Source organism: Pinus tabuliformis, chromosome 4_1, assembly GCF_031772625.1.
Source record: "Pinus tabuliformis cultivar Carrire ecotype Pingquan chromosome 4_1, CPIR1, whole genome shotgun sequence".
NCBI classification, from domain to species: Eukaryota; Viridiplantae; Streptophyta; class Pinopsida; order Pinales; family Pinaceae; genus Pinus; species Pinus tabuliformis.
The window spans coordinates 208,788,496-208,802,870 of record NC_142303.1 but is presented as its reverse complement, the minus strand read 5'-3'; the positions used below and the strand labels follow the sequence as shown (position 1 = coordinate 208,802,870).

Sequence of the window (14,375 nt, the reverse complement as noted above, 5' to 3'; positions counted from 1 at the left end):
ACTTGGTTAGTCAATCGACCACTACAAAAATACAATCCTTCCCTTGCACTGAGGGAAATCCGGTAATGAAGTCCATAGAGATGCTCTCCCATTTCCCCTCAGGGATGGAAAGAGGCTGCAACAATCCTGCTAGATGGGTCAACTCTCCCTTATTCCTCTGGCAAGATTCGCACTCCTGTACATGCCTCAACACATCTCCCTTGAGGCCCTTCCAAGTGAAGCACTCTCTCACTACCATATATGTCTTCCTAAACCCCTGGTGCCCGGACAAAGGAGAATCATGAGCTGCTCGAAGGACGTGCTCCCTCAACTGTGATCCTGAAACCAAAAATATGCGCCCTTATAATAAATGACCTCATCCATCACCTTGTAGCGCTCATCTGCATAGCTACCCTCCAAGATCTCACACGCCCGACGATCCTTGGAGTACTCTACCAATAACTGAGCCTTCCAGTCATGACAAATGCTCATGAGTGAAAGCACGGCTTGTCTCCTGAATAGTGCATCCGCCACTACGTTGTGCTTCCCCCACACATACTCAATATCAAAATCATAGGCTTGACCTTCGCTAACCCATCTCTATTGTCTGTCATTGAGGCCTTGCTACCCCATGAAATGGCGAAAACTGTTATGATTCGTCTTCACCCGAAATCGATTCCCCACCAAATACTGTCTAAATTTGTCCAATGCATGCATTATGGCCAACATCTCCTTGTTATAAATGGAATATGACAGCTCATGAGGTAGAAGCTTCCTACTCTCAAAAGCAATGGGGTTGCCCGTCTTGGGACAAGACTGCCCCGATCCCTACACCTAATGCATCGCACTCCAATGTGAAAGGCTCAGAAAAATCTAGGTGTGCTAAAATCAGGCAACAACTCATCACCTCCTTGAGGTGATCAAATGCTACCTAAGCTCCCTCTGTCCACACAAAGGCCCCTTTCTTAGTCAAATCAATAAGGGGTGCTACCAACTGTGAGAAGCCCTTCACAAACTTCCGATAATAGGTACAGATGCTCAAAAATCCTCTCAATGCTACCACATCTCGGGGCTCTGGCCAATCTCGGATGGCCCGAATCTTCTCTTCATGCACCTTGACCTGATTTGCACCGCTGATGTGTCCCAAGTAAATCATCTATATCAATCCAAACTCACACTTAGACATTTGCGTAGAACTGCTTCTCCTCCAATATACGCAAGACTGTCTCCAAGTGTTGCAGGTGCTCCTCCCATGTCCTGTTGTAGATCAAGATGTCATCAAAGAATACCAGTACAAACCTCCTCAGCTGGCCTCGGAACACATGGTTCATGCATGACTAAAAAGTAACCAGTGCATTGGTCAACCCAAAAGGCATGACTAGGAACTCGAAATGCCCATAATGACACCTGAAGGTTGTCTTCGGAATGTCTTGCTCTCTCACCTGAATCTGATGATACCCTAACCGCAGATCTATCTTAGAGAAGTACTTGGCCCCTCTAAGCTCGTCCATCAACTCATCAATGCGCGGAATGGGATACCTGTTCTTCAGTGTCTTCTTGTTGAGGGCCCTATAGTCAATACACATGCGAAGAGTCTCGTCCTTCTTCTTCACCAGCACAACCGAAGAAGCAAACAGACTAGAACTCGGTCTGATGTGACCCAATGCCAACAACTCTTGGATGGCTCTCTCGATCTCATCCTTATAGGCCTTGGGATGCCTATAGGGTGTGGTGATGACCGCCTACACACCAAGCTCCAACTCTATAGTGTGCTCAAATCCTCTGTCAGGTGGTTGCCCCAGTGGTATATCTCCAAAAACTATCGGATATCTATCCAGTACTGCCTGTATGTCTGGATGTGGTGGTGTAGTCTTTCCCCCAGCCTCTGAAATCCTTAGCTCTACTGCCCATGCTATGTCTCCATGCCTCAAATCGACCTCCATCTGGTGAGCCAAAACTGTCTAAGGGGGGTACGAATGCATGCCCCTAAGAACCACCGGCTTGCCATCTGGCCCAATAAACTCCATCACCAACTGTTTCCAATCGGTGGTAACCCGACCAAGGGAATACAACCATTGGACACCCAACACCACATTGGTGTCTAGTACATCCACCACGAAAAAGTGGTCTGTCATCGAATAGTTCCCCATAGTCACTGTCAGAGTGGGAACATATCGAGTGCACTGCATAGTCTTGTCCCCTGGTATTAGGACTGAAAACCGCTCAAACTCTGTAGTGGTGATGCCCCCCCTCTGGACCATCTGAGCATCAATAAAATTGTGGATGGCCCTAATATCTACCAAGACTGAGACACATTGCCCCTGCAACATACCTCTGATCCTAAAAGTCAAGAATTTGGGAATCTCGCACAAAGAAACTAAGACTCCCTCTGCTAGTGCGAAGGATGCTCCTCCCTAAGGTGGTGGCGGTGGTCCTTCCCTTATTGGTGCGAAGGATGCTCCTCCCTGAGGTGGTGGTGGTGGTCCTTTCCCTGCTGATGCGAAGGATTCTCCTCCCTGAGGTAGTGGTGGTGGTCCTTTCCCTGCTGGCTCCTCGCTGTCTCCGCCACCAAACTCCAACTCCTCATCATCCTCCTGATCACTGTCTGAGAAGACCTCGATGTAATGGGCCTTGCTTGCTATGCACCGATGACCAGGTGCCCAAGGCTCACGACATGTAAAGCATAGCTTCTTCCTCCTAAGGTCTCTCCTGGTCTCGTCATCCAACTGACCACGCCCTTGGGCTGCTCTTTGCGTTGTGGGTGCTCAAGTGTCACTTCCCTTCTGAGGGTAGGGAGTGCATGTAAGAAATGGAACTCGAGCCTTGGGGATGGCCCCTTGCAAATCCTAAGTGCAAGATACTGCCTCTAGAAGAGTAGATGATTTACGAGACTTCACCAGTCCTCGCAATGGCTCTGTCAATCCCTCCACAAATGTGTATACTCTCCTCGCATCTGACAAATCAGGCACCATGACTAAGACCCTCAAAAACTCCGAGATATAATGCTCTAGATGCCCTGTCTGTCGAAGCTGGGTCAACTCCCTGAAGTGAGCCTCTGGATCCTTCCGATGAAAGCGCTCCACTGTTCTCCATGTGAAATCTTCATAGGAGGTCACGCTAGCATGCCCCAGAGTGGACAAACCATGAAACCACCAATCGTGTGCCTCCCCCTCTAGGTGAAATGTGGCCATCTTGATGGCTTCTACCTCTGTCATTCGATTCAGCTAGAAGTATGTATCCAACTTCTCCACCCAAGCACGTGTTGTGCACTTGGAAGTGCCATCATATGTAGGGAAATACATTTTCCCAATAGAACGATGTAGCTCATAGTTCTGTGTACCATAGCCTTTCCCCTTCTCGTTCTACTTGAGCTTGCAAAAGTCTCTGAAGGTCAGAGCCTCTCTGAAGTCTGCCCCCATGGACTGCCACTCCCGGAAATGCTCCCCCATCAACGATGGATCCTCACCTCCACCAGTCTCTCCCTATGCCAAAGGTATAAAAGAGGGTAAAGTAGCTCGAGTTGGCTCACTCGAGGATGGCTACTGCGCAGTGGGAGAAAGATGATCGAACTATTGAGAGGCCCCAGAAGTCTCTCCAACTACGAACTCTCAGTGAGTGCTTCACTCTCGGTTCTGCATTTTGATCTCATCCAACATCTCCTTCTGCCCCTTTGCCAAATCACTCAAAGCCTTCAAGAGGTTATCGAAGGCCATCTCTTCCCTGCTCTTGGGCTCACCCATATCTTCTGCTACTACAGTCTTCCCACGATCCTCCGTGTCTAGAGTAATCTCCAACTCCCTTTCCCTACTCTGGTACCTCTGCCTTTTGTAAGTAATATTTTGTCGGTCTTCTTCACTCATAGAAACGTTTCCCCACGGCTAAGCCAAAATCTAAGCTTTGATACCATTGTAATGTTCCAAACTTAAACAAACAATGATATACAAAAGCCAATATTTATGCACAGAAAAATTAAACGATCAGCAAATACTCAATACACAACAAAAATGAGAACCGGCTAAGCCATTTTATTTATGAATGGAGCAATGTACAATAGTGTGGAAAAAGCACCTAGGCTTGCCTCAAGGGCAAGCTAGACAGAACCCAAGTGTCAACAGTAATCCCAAATGCTAGAAACAACTGCTCCTCTAAAGCTTTGTGTTGTCTCCCAGTAACGACAACTACTAGCTGGAAAGGAGCTGCAAGAAACCCCACCTCCGGTGCTCAGAAAATGATGAAACTTCAGCCACAAGCTCCTTGGCCAAAACCCACAAAAACCCATAAAGGGTTTCGCCTGAACCCAACCACCCAAATTTGACCTCCTGTATGGCCTACGCTCTCCAAACAGCTCCAGAAATACGACCTACAAGAAATGGCCACAAAGCCTTCCTCCAAGCTCTGGAAAGGGAGCAAACGTCACCCCGAATAACTCCTCCAACCTCCACGACAAAGCTTAGCCTCAAGGGCTGATACTCGACCCACCAAATGAGCTCCCAAACACTGCCTCTGTGCTAGCCTAGGTAGTGCGAAAGTCACATTACCAAGCCTGAAGCTCAATCAGCTCCCAAACTCCGCCAAAGGCTGCAAATCCTCCTTAGCCTCTCCTCCGAAAAATCTCACAACAAAACTCCACTACTCAGCTCCACAAACAACTCGGCCTCCTCTCTCACTGCGTCCTCTAGAAATACGTACCACCTGGAAGGAAATGCTACTGCTAGAAATCACAATCTCAATGTCCTCCTAAACAAATGAAGGAAACCTTCCTAGGGTGGAACTCGAAGTCCCCCAAAGAAAGGGTAAGCTCTTCGCCTGAAGAACTCATGCTAAACAGCGAGTGACTCGACTAAGCAACTCGAGCAACCAAGAGAAATTGATATACACTCATGAATGAATAAGAAGAGGAGAGTTGCCCTCCTTATATAGTTTTCGTGGGGGAACTTTTCCCTCCATTTCGTCCTCCATCGCGGGCCCCACTTAACCAACACCATGCAAAAGTTATCCCCCTTCCATGCATATCAAACTAGGGAGTGCGTAATTCCCTAGTGAGGGTGGCCCCCATGTGTATCTTAACTACAAAACAAAACATCTTCTCCTAGTGTAATCTCCTAATAGCATCAAATGGGGTCCACTAACTCCAAAATTTGCCCCATAATACAAAATTAAATCTTGTCCCAAAATGATTTAGGAAGGGACATGACAGTTCTCCAACCCCCATCGAATTTCTTCTTAAATCTCTCGTTGAGACATCAACGGCCAAGATTAAAACATAATCAATGGCTAAGATTGGCTAGAACTCAATCCATGTCTTCTCCTAGAAGATTCTCACCATGACTTAATTAATACCTTTAATTAATCATATTTCCTAAGTTTAGATTTAGTAAACATTAAAAAAATGTTTAATTAAGTAGTCTCTAGGGGGAATTTCCATAAACGATTTCTGGGTTTTGGAGAAGACATGTATTCTAGCCTCTCCACCAAATTTTGTGGCTAGAACACATCTAATGCTACAAAAACTAACAATCTACCTAGATCATTGGATGCATTTGCAACAGGTGTAAGCAACAGGAAGGAAACTCCCCCATTTGAAGAATTGTGGGCCTCTTGTGCTAAAGAAGAATCAAGGCTTATATCAAGAGATAGAAAGGAAGAAGCTTCTCAAGCACTTGCATCTCGCTTCAAGAACAAAGGAAAGAAGAAGTTTGGCTCTCAACACAAGAAGTCAAAAAGAAGATCACATCCTCCCCAAAGGAAGAAGGCTCTGTCAAATATTCAATGTTATGGCTGTCAAAAATTTTGGACATTTTAAAATGGATTGTCCTGAGATGGCTAACAACAAAAAGAGTATGGGAAAACAACATGCTTCCGCAATTGATGTTGAAAATGAGCATCCAAAGAAGGCTAAAAGTGACAGATTTCTTTTACTTTTCTGCTCTAACAAGTTCTATTGTAGATGATGACAATATGTGGCTGGTAGAAATCAAGACATATGACCGAAGATCGTGAAAATCTTACTAGCATGATGAAAAAGAGGTTGTACCAAAGGGTAGAGCTTGGAGACAACCACAACTATGCAGTCAAAGGAGTTGGAAAGGCATCCATTGAGCTAGAATCTAGAAACTATGTAAATCTCAGCAATGTTCTATATGTACCAAATTAGAAAAAGAATTGAGTATCCATTTCATGTTTAGAAGATAAAGGAGATAGAGTAGATTTTGTGGATGGCAAAGTATTTGTATGGTCCAAGGGCTCTAGTCACTAGTGTAGATGATACTATGGTTATTGGGATTCGTGATGGAAGACTGTATAGGCTCGTGAGTCAACCAACTCAAGCCCTAGTACATGATGAAATCAATCCAAGTGAGCTATGGCATAGAAGATATGGTCACCTTCATTATAGAGCATTACCTGAATTGAATCAAATAGTTTTAGGCATCCCTGAATTGCAGATAGATCATGAAGGTGTTTGTAAAGGTTGTGTAATTGGAAAAAACATCGAGAAACTTTTTCGAAGTAGTGACAATAGATCTAAAGAAATCTTAGATTTGATTCACTCTGATGTAAGTGGTTCAATGTTTGTGAGATCACTTGGAGGTTCATTATACTATGTGACATTTATTGATGACTTCTCTCATAAGACTTGGATCTATCTCATGAAGACCAAGGATGAAGTCTTAATAAGGTTTCAAAAATTCAAATCTAAAGTGGAAAACTTGACAAGTAAGAAGATTAAGATTTTGAAATCTAACAATGGAGGAGAGTACACCTTAAAGGAACTTGTTGCTTTCTGGAAGAATGTTGGATTAAGAGAGAGTTAATTGTTCCCTACAATCCACAACGAACGGTGTGGCAGAAAGAAAGAGTAGGTTCATTAAAGAATTTATCAAGGCTATGATGCATGATCAGGATTTGCCAATGTTCTTATGGGGAGAAGCATCATTGGCAATTGTATATATTCAAAATAGAAGTCCTCATTGAATTCTGGAAGATATGACTCCTGAAGAAGCATTCTCTAGACGAAAGTCAGAGGTTGGACATATGAGAATCTTTAGTTTCCCTATCTACATTCATGTTCCTAAGGATAAAAGGAACAAGCTTGAACCTTCAGGAAAGAAAGGCATATTTGTTGGTTACAGTGAATCATCAAAGGCCTATAGAGTCTACATTCCAAAGCAGCGATAGATTGAGGTCAATCGGGATGTCACTTTCGATGAGAAAGTTGCATATTGGAAGTCTAAGGAAGTCTCCATGGATTCCTATGATGAAGTAAAGCAGGAGGCTTCGAAGGAAGAGCATTCGAGTTCTATAAAATATCCTAAAGAGCCAAAAGGTCCTTGTGAACTAGTGGAACTGGTTGTTGTCACAGAGATCCGAAAGAGACCAACATGGCCTAGATCTACATTGGAAGAAGAAGAAGGACATGCAGCTCCTTTGCGAACTAGTGGAACTGGTTGTTGTCACAGAGATCAGAAAGAGACCAACATGGCTTAGATCTACATTGGAAGAAGCAAAAGGACATGCAGCTCCTGATGGCACATCCAGAGAAATTAAGAAACCTAAAAGGTTTTCTAGCTATGCAGCTCTCATGACTAACCTTATTGATGCAGAGCCTTCCACTTATGAAGAAGCAACTAGCCAACAAGTATGGAAGGAAGCTATGAATGAAGAATACCAATCTATCATGAAAAATGATGTCTGGGAAATTGTGCCAAGGCCAGATATATAATATCAACCATGTTGTAGATGGAAGCATTGACAAATACAAGGCAGGATTTGTGGATAGAGGGTTCTCCCAAAAAAAGGGAGAAGATTATGATGAGACCTTTTCTGTTGTTTCCAGGTACACCTCCATTAGAGCCGTCATTTCTCTCGTTGCTTTGTTGGGATGGAACTTACATCAGATGGATGTGAAGACTACTTTCCTCAATGGTGTGATTGAGGAAGAGGTGTACATAGAGCAACCTCAAGGTTTTGAGGTGCATGGAAAGGAATCTCATGTTTGCAGGTTAAAGAAGGCCTTGTATGGACTCAAGCAAGCTCCAAGAGCTTGGTATGCATTGACAGCTATTTGACGAGACTGGGATTTACCAAGAGCGATGTCGATCCAAACCTTTATTTTAAGGTTGTAAAGAATGCACCTATGATCCTATTGCTATATGTTGATGATTTGTTTCTAATAGGTGTTGAGCCTCTTATTATTCAATGCAAAAAGAAGTTGGCTTCTAAATTTGATATGAAGGATCTTGGTTTGATGCATTATTACTTGGGATTGGAAGTATGGCAAAAACCTGGCGAAGTATTCCTTGGTCAAGGAAAGTATGTTATTGAGATCCTTCAGAAATTTGGCATGATGGACTATAAATCCATGGCTACTCCCATGGTGACTAACTTGAAGAAGTTAAGAGGCTCTGAATCCAGTTTGGTAGATCCATCTATGTATCGGCGATTGATTGGCTTGTTGATGTATTTGGTTAACACCAGGTTGGACATTTTCTTTGTTGTGAATACCATGAGTTAGTTCTAGGTTGAACCGAGACATCAACATTGGATTGCCGCAAAGCAAATTCTGAGATATGTACATGGTATTGTGAACTATGGCTTGAAATATGTTGCAAACAAAGATGTATAGCTTCAGGATATACATATGTTGACTAGGTAGAAAGTGTTGATGATAGGAATAGGACTTCAAGGGTATGCTTCAACATGGACTCTACTATGAATCATGATATCTAATGTAGTCGTTGGGAAGATTGAGGACCAAGGAAGGAGGTCAAACCCTCCTTGAGCAAGATCAAGCCATTCTCAAGCAAGCTCAAGGAGACTTATGCATGAAGGAGAGCCCCCAAGGGCTATATCAATTATTTTCAAGTCAACTTCAAGCCAAATTTCAAGTATTCTTCACCAAATCAACTAGCTATTACCCTGGAAGGGAGGTTGAGCCCTCAATTGTTGTGCAAGGAAGGTCAAGGAGGTAAGATGTTGCAAAAAATGGGCCTCCTCCAAGTCTAATGTGAATGAATTTCAAGTTAAAGTCACTTTGCAATCCAAAATTCATCCAAATTTCAAGTAATGGAAGACTTGCCAATCCAAGCCTTCCACCAAAGCCTAGCGGCCAGCACTAGCCCAACCATTGGAGGGGAAAAGCAAGGTCAAATCAAGTTGTTGTAGCACCAATGAAAAACTAATTTTGCAAGTGAGCCAACCATGCAATCACATCTAGAAAGTTTGGTCACTTAGAGTCAAAAATACCCCTCTTGGCCACATCAATGTAGCATTTTGCCTCCATTTGGAGTTTTCTCAATGTAAATTTTAATTAAAAAAATTAAAAAATTAAAAATAGCCTCCAAGCATTTTCTGGATGGCAAGTTATTGGGAAATTATTGAGCTATCTAATAAAATGTGCATTTTTTCATGAGACAAAAAGTTTTACACATTAATTCTCTTCTCTTGCTTGGTTGGTCTAAATTATTCAAAGGCAATTTGTGGAGCATCTCAAAGTTTCTACAAGGGTAAGGAAATCGATTCAAGAAGGCTTGAAAGAGGAAGGTATTGTTGTTCTCTTTTGGGATATCTTTAGCACTCCCCTTAAGGATAAGTAACCTTATCCATAGTTACCAAGTTCGCCTGAATTCGGGCAAACAGTACGGAAATTCGCCGATTCGGTTCGTCCGCCAAACAGTTCGTAGAAATTCAATCCGATTCGTTGCATTAAAGGTTAATCATGGGGTTAATGCAGTTTGTTAATTCTGTGCGCAGGATGCCTTCTTAACATATATAAAAAATCTGAAAATGACAAGGAGTTAGGGTTAGTAAATAGTCATCCATTTCAAAGTCAGTCCAACTATTACTTGTATATTTGGATAGAAGATGGTCGTAATCTCTGTAATTCTCTAGGAGGAGTATAACAAAAATAAATAAATCGATGTAAATAATACAAATTCAAACCCCAAAGCATTACCAATTGAGAGGGTTTCAGTCGCAAGGTTTTCCTCCCAACACGTAAGGGACCGAATGAGGGAAGCAGAGTGAGACAGGAGGAGGCCGTTACTTTGTAACTCAATCTAGGTTCGTCATCGATGTTTAGCCAACACAGTTGCAATAAGTAGAAATTTCCAACCAAGTTTCATTGAATAAATATTTCGTCATAAAATAATGTATATGGGTAAGTAAAAAGACCAAGAGAAAAATTATTCATTCGTTATGCTTTGAAAAGGGAGATAGAAGTGGGATGGAATATAGAGAAAGAAGAAAAATGACCAGCAGAAAAAGAAAACAAAAATTGAAAATATCAGTAAAATTAGAAAAAATCTGTTTTTTCAATCTTCAACTTAGAAAAGAAACAGAAAATAAGTGAAAGTAGCTTATTTTTTCTTTGTTATAAGATTCTATGAATAGAAATAAATAGAGTTTAGATGGCATATATAAAGAAGGAAAATAAAAAGTTAAAAAGGCAGAACAAAATAGAAGGTAAAATTGTTATTAGAAAATTTCTGTTTTTTCAATCATGGAAACCGAAATGTGTGAAGTAACTTAATTTTAAATAATTAGTTTTTATTTATGGAATGATTGATGTTTTGAAGAGAAAAGATGAATAGTAAATTTTTTAGATAATTTTATTTCTAAAATTGTTATATTATTTAAAATTAATAAAAAAATATTCATAATTCAAAATAAATTGAGAAAAAAAAATAAAAAAAATGTTTTTATGATGTCTATTATCGAATTTTTTGTGAATTGAATTTTTTTCACTCGAATTTTTATCGTATCGAATCGAATTCGAATTATTCGAACTTGGTAACTATGACCTTATCTTGTATAATTGTTGATTTCTTTGGTTGGAGGATTCGTTACATAGGAAGCCCTTCCAATAAAATTTTGGTTCCATTTCTTGTCTTGTCTTGATTATTTGGTCATATCCTTGGTGTTCCACCTAGTATCAAGACCTCGGGCATTGTACCAAATCTAAAAGTGGACATAATTCTTTGTCCTTGACTCTTGTGGAAAAAGGGTCACATCCTTATTCCAACAATTTAACATCAATCTCTTTTCAAATCTCTTTAAAAATTTATTGTAATTTTTTTAAAGTTATATTTAGCATTAAATATAAAAAAAAACCTTCAAAAAATATATATATTCCAAAAATTTCATACAAAAACATATTTCAATAGTGAATTTCTTCACTATCCATGGTTTAATTTGCATCAATTGACTATTTTCATTGGATAAACCACCATAAATTGCATTTTTGGAAGCACTAAAAGCCCTAAGGTTGTGTGGCCCCCTTTGTTTTTCTTTATATCATTGTTCAAACATCATTTCCAAGTGTCTCAAGGCCTATTACAGGTTTTGGAAATTATTACAGCAATTGGAGGCAATTAGAGGCAACCCTTGCCTTGGGATACGTGAAACCCAAGCACAATTTTCTTATATCCTTTATAATTGATCTAAAGGGGTTTTCATTTGACTATTCATTGCTCTTAGTGTTGGCATTATGATGCATGTGTTGTAATTGATGGCAACACACTTATAGCAAAACGACTCACTTGTATATGGTAACTAGGTGAATCTATGTATCTAGATGAATCTATAGGAGAGATATCAGATGTGACAGAATTCATGATAGTTGTGTTTACAGATATGATAAAATGCAGGGCAGTTCAAAGGAATCAATTCAGAAGGCAAATCACATTATAACAGGTCTATTCAAAGGGAACAAAGTAATGATACAAAAGAATAGGATGAAGGAACAAAGGACTACAGATCAGAATCAAGAAGTTGAATAAAAAGGACATTTTCAAGTATGTTAAGTTATATACGCGGGATCACTGTAGAAAAAGAGCATATACACATGGATTAACAGAACAAAAGGTGCATATACGTATACACACACTTTCACGGGAGGAAGGGCGCGTGCATGTTGGAAAACCAAGGTTTTGGTCCGAGGTATTTAGTCCAAGGTATTGACCCTAGGTATTTGGTCCAAGGTATTTGTCCTAAGTGGTTTTGGTCCAAGGTATTGAGAAAGGCCTAAAACTATATAAGGAGGAGAAGATCATTAGGCCAGGGTGTGCAAGTATTGAATATCTTCTGAAGTGTTAGATCATATATATAGGTTATGAGCTTCTGATGCTTTGCTTGATCTGATCTAAGGATGCACCTATGTGGTTGATAATGGTTGATGGATCGGGATCATAAAGCCTTAAATGTATTATCATTATGTGGTTTGATCATGGACAGTCTAGATCTGAATACTGACGCATGTTTTATTCTGTAAATGATATGATCTGGGTATGACTGAAGTTTGGAATGTCTAAGTTAGTATTTGCAGATATGTACGCTATTTCGCTTTGGTAAAAGCGCGTATACACGCTGGTTCGACACATCGAAGTAGCGTATACCTTATGAACTATGATGTTTGAAGTTACAGTTGGTTCTGGTTGTTGATGCAGAGTTCTGGATTTTGCTTTATGGTCTGGTGACAGTGTTCTGAATGTTCAAATTGATTGATTGTGATTTGCTTCAGTGATGATAGATGAGCTCTAATGATGGATCAGGATCATAATGACTTATCATTATGTGATCTGATGGGCTAGATCTGATTGCTAACACATGTTTTATCCTTTATATATGATGATCTGGGTATGTCTGAAGTCGGGAAGTGCAACAAAGTTATAAGTAAGCATTTGCAGATCTATACGCTGGTTCGCTTTGGTGAAGTTGCGTATACACGCTGGTTCGGCCCTTCCAAGTTGCGTATACACTCTGATGCATGGTTTTGAGGTTACAGCTGGTTCTGAATGATGATGTAGTGTTCTGGGTTCAGATCTATGTACTGGTTACAGTGATCTATCTGTTCTAGTTGATTTGTTGAAGTCAATTAAGTATGAATGAATGGTTGATTTAGTTGTGTCAGAGGTTTAGAGGTTGTCATTGATTGTTTGAGTTTGGTTGATTCAGAGAGTGATGATTGAGTTTCAGTGATTGGTTGATATAGATGTAGTTGATGGTTGTATTGCAATGATGATTAATTCTAAGCTTCAATGTTGTTGATGGGTCTAGTATGAAAATTGGATGAAATGAGCCCTTCATGTGTATTGTTGTGTACCAAGAGCATCCAGTCTAAAAATTTATGAAATGTGGTCCTTGGAGGAAGAAAGAAGGTCGTAGCCTTCTATAGGCTGGCGCCTATGTACTAGTAAACATATCGGCTAGTACAAGAGCTAGGGGGTTGTAGCTCCCTTCCAATAGAAGCTGGAGAACAAGAGAAGGTTGAAACCTTCTGCAGGTAGAAGCTTGTGTACTGATATCAGTCTACACCAGTACAAGATTGTAAACAGATTTTCTTATTATTAAAAGAAGACAAAGACGACAGCAGCGGGTGGTTTTCACCCACATTGGGTTTCCACGTTAAATCTTGGTGTTCATGTGTGTTGCTTATGTGTGATGGTTTATTCTGTTATTAACTGCACATGGTTACAATTTAATGTTTAATAAAGTGCTGATGCATAGATTAAAGATCAACATATGATGAATTAACTGAATCATAAGTTCACTAGATATATGCTGGTTGCCTTGATAACAGTTGCGTGCAAACGCGAGTTCCCTTCACTGAAGTAGCGTATATAAATCTGATTATGGAAATGAAAAAGTTATTGATCTGCAAACACTGATTCACCCCCCCTCTCAGTATTATTTCCAACACTTAGATCATATATTGGCTGTCCAAAACAATTTGTAGGTCTGATCACTCTTTTGGACTAAGTCAATTTTCAGCCCTCACGATTGAGAGCCATTTTCTAATTAATTAACTTGCAAATTGAATATATTTTCAACTACTCACCCAAATTTGAAGTTATTGTATTTATTGGAAAGGATTTTCATAGTACTAACACTTCCAACCAAGTTCCTTGAGTTTCAGGTGCACCAAGAGCTAGTTTTGAGCCCGTGAAGAAGCCTTTTGCTTACTACCTTGGTGCAATCTTCAAAAGTATAAAAATTCCAGGTTTGAAGAGCAAGCTTATCTCCTCTTACAGCCACATAAAACAGATATAACACTTCCAAATCATTTCCTTTTTGGTAAAAATTCTCAATATTCCATGTGGTACTTTCCATGCTTATTTCATTGATCCATTGAGTATCTTCTTTGTTGGTCTGCAATATAGTTCTGCTATTACTTTATTTATCAGATAAGATTGTGTCATTAAATTAACTCTTACCTCTTCCACATACCTGTACTCGGGCACTGGTCTACTTAACACTTTCATTTGAGTGTGTGTTTGTAGGGATACCGTCCTTGGTGTTTCGTAGGAGTTAGCCTAAAGTGAGAGGAATATGCTGAGGTGACAGCAGGTGTGTTCCTAATAGTGTTTACTGTTTAACATGCTTGGTTAAACTTTTCCAAC

At 40.4% G+C, this 14,375-nt stretch overlaps 1 protein-coding gene across 1 annotated transcript in view; it reads right to left on the bottom strand.

Moving 5' to 3' along the window:
* The window catches only part of LOC149174948 (uncharacterized), a 122,030-nt gene that overhangs the window by 51,456 nt on the left and 56,199 nt on the right, over positions 1–14,375 (bottom strand). The window lies entirely within an intron of this gene.